Here is a 3,557-nt window from a genome sequence, read left to right as displayed (position 1 = left end):
CTTCGACGAGCCTCGGGGATATAAGCCCAGGAGATATATCGCCTTCCATGGGAGATATATCGGCTTTAGGGGAAGATTTTTAAATGGTTTTGAAACTGAGCTCAATTCAACCCTTAACCTCTTGATAAGCCTCTGAATCTTTTGACCAAGTCTTGAGCCTCTGCTGAACGAATATTCAAATGTTTTTCAATTAAACAATCATTATTTTTATTCAAGCTAAAAGAAGATCTTTTCACTCTTGAATTATATAAATAGGGCCTAGTACCCAGCCATTTCTTTCATTCTTCAAGCTGAGTTCAGAGCCTTCAAGCTGCTAGGTTTACTTTAGAGTGTTAAAAAATTGGGTTGGGGTTATAAGCTTTATCATTTGAAGCTTTAAAAACACTTGGGAAGTAAGGTTAATAGTGTGTTTTGCGATATCGAGGTGTAGTGTATTCAATGGTATTCCTATTCCTAGTTCATTTATGTATGTTTCATTAGTTTCTTATAGTTTTCTCTACTCAAATCCTAACTCATTGTTTCTCATTATCTTGGTTAGGTATTTAAGTTCTTTGAACTTAAGTTTTCTTGTCGGTAAGTTTCTTCTCGATGGTTTAGTCCTCTTGTCATCATCTCTTTTCTTTAGAATACTCACATTCTTCTTGTTGGCTTTAGGAGCGTTCTAAATCCCGTCCTTGTTCTCATAAATCCCGGTATTGGTAAGGAAAGTAGGATAGATTCTATATGTTTATATGTTATGTTTATGTTTAATATGTTATGATAATTTTATGTTATGTTATGTTTTTATCTAGGGCTCATAGTTGTTTAGTTAGCAATCCCTAGTGTTTATCATTTTCATGTTTAGAGTTATGATATACCCTACCTCAGATATTAGACAGAGGACCTAGATGGGTTATCATATACTATCACGTGATCTAACCTACCTCAAATATTAGACAGGGGACGTAGATGGTTTATCACATGTCATAATGGCCATTAATATTGTAGTCCTATATGGTATACGTTTTTATAGTCATATGTTTATAGTTTATGTTTATGTTTATGTTTATGTTTTATGATTTTACTAGATTTTCCTTGCTGAGCATTAGGCTCATTCCTTTATTTTTATATGTGCAGGAAAATAGTTATGGCAGCGGAAAGATTCTTGGCAGCTTGGGATTGTGTATTGAGGAAGAATGAATTCGGTGGACTGCGTGAACGATTCGAGGACAATGTTGTTTCATTCTTTTTAATTATGTATTTTCCGCACTTGGTTTTGTAAACAACTTTAATGAAGTTATGTTATATTTTTTAAAACAATGGGATCCCATACCATACCCCGCGTTTATGTATTTCAACATTTACTTTATAGTTTTTAATAAATATATGAATGTTTCGTAGGTATGTTTTCTTAAGAATAATGTCTATGTATAAATAGTTTTAATGGTCCAAGGTCTAGAATTATTTGGGTCATTACAATCATGCTCGAGGGTCGTTCTTATTTACACTTTACTTGGGCTTGAGGTAAGAAAATTACACCCAATACCTGTTATATGTTATTAGGGCTTATTCCGACTGTTGTCATTTATCATGACTAGGGCTTGGGCCCAGAGGAAAATTATATTTAAGCTATCGCTTCACATGTTGGTTGATATTGCTTAAGTGCTTTATGATTGTTGTATGAATTCTGTGGTTATGGCATGAGGCCCCGTTAAATATGTATGATTAGTATTGTGAGAATGATTATTCGATGGTGTTATGTAATTAACATGCATACGTGTGTATTTTTTTGGGATATGTCTATCCATATTTGTTTCGGTATTGAGGTTTCTATTCCTGGATCAGGGCTTGACTTATTAGTGAAGGACGGCAATAGCGCCTTGCGCATTGATCAAAAGGCTTAGGCCTAATTCAACAACGTACTATTACGTTGGCCGACTGTATGGTCATTGGTAAACCAAGGGGTTGGGGTAGCTATATGGCTAGTTACTCAGAGCTAAGGGCAAGGGCCCCAGGTGACTCTATGGTCACGTAGCTAGGGCATAGGCCCCGGGGTTAGCTCTAAGGCCAACTGTTCAGGGCAACGACCCCTAAATAGTCCAATGACCACTTGTTCGTAACTGAATGACTATTTATGTAGGTTATTATTATAGATGGGCAAGCTAGATAAGTATCTAGAAGTTTATATTTTATGTTTATGCACATGTTGAGTTTTCTTGCTGAGCCTTGGCTCACAGGTGCTTTGTGGTGCAGGTAAGGGGAAAGGAAATCTTGACCGGCCATGAGTTGGAGAGCTTTGCTGGCAGCGTGTACATATGTGGCTGCTTGACCACCACGGCCGGGGATATCTCATAGGAACTAGGGTTGTAGCCCTATTTTTGTTGCGTAGGCCGGCTGAATGTAACTTTTGATGTATATTAACCTTCTTAAAAGTTTGGTTGTAATATTTTGGGATCCCATAAATGTTTGAATATTTTCAAATAAAAGTCAACAGTTCTTTGACCAAAAATTTTAACCCTAACCCTTGACATTAACTATAGTTACACATTTTAGACCAAATGACTTGGTTAGCAAGCCGAGGCTCAGCAAGAAAATATAATCATGCTAATAAGTAGTAAATCATCAGATCACATAATCATAATTATCATGCCTAGCAATAATAACCCTACTTGTGCATGCGTTCAATCCAGATAAGTGACTACAGAGTCACACCGGGCCCCTTGCCCTATTTCCTATACAACCAGCCTTACAGCTAGCCAAGCATACCTAGTGCTTATTATGTCAAGCAGCCATAGGGTCATTCAAGCGTATATCACACTTCCTAGTTAGCTTAACCACATCGGCCAGCGTTCAGCATGTTATTGCCTCGCCTCGACTCATATGCTCAGCCTTTAAACCCTTGACTTATAAGCCAAGCCTTATAAACTCTCGACTTATAAGTCGAATCTTTTAACCAGGTATATCCTCAACTAATAATTTGAGCTTTTAATCAGATATCATAGATATATCTCGACTTATAAGCCAAGCTTTTAGTCATAACAATAGATAGGTCTTCGACTTATAAGCCAAGCTTTTAAGTCGAGTATAATTGATAAACTCTTGACTTATGAGCCGAGCCTTTCCATCAGATATAATAGATAACCCTCGACATATAAGTCGAGCCTTTCAATCCGATATACAGATAAACAATTATTACCTAAATAGGTAAACATGTTGCAATTAACATGTTTAATAAAACATTCTCAGCATGGTTATAACCATGTTCTATAGCCGGTTTAAGCCTTAAACACAGACCGGGTGCAATTTTCTTACCTCATGTCCTGAGTTAAATTGTGTCTGATGACCCCCGAGTACGGTCCTTTCCTCTCGAGCTTAATGGTTCACCCTAGTGATAACCATAATAAAGAATAACTATCAGGAAATGAACTAATAAAGGCTTCTAGACCAAGTCCTAGCCTTTGGGACCTTGCGTTCTACTAACCCGGGTAGTGAAACCATTCCCGAATCCTTAAGTTTGCGTTCCCAACTCCCAAAACCTACCTTTTATCATTTTCCCAAATAGGGTCGTGGCTCCCCCC

This window comes from Humulus lupulus, chromosome 1 (assembly GCF_963169125.1).
Source record: "Humulus lupulus chromosome 1, drHumLupu1.1, whole genome shotgun sequence".
Lineage (NCBI taxonomy): Eukaryota > Viridiplantae > Streptophyta > Magnoliopsida > Rosales > Cannabaceae > Humulus > Humulus lupulus.
Note: the sequence above shows the minus strand (reverse complement) of the source record.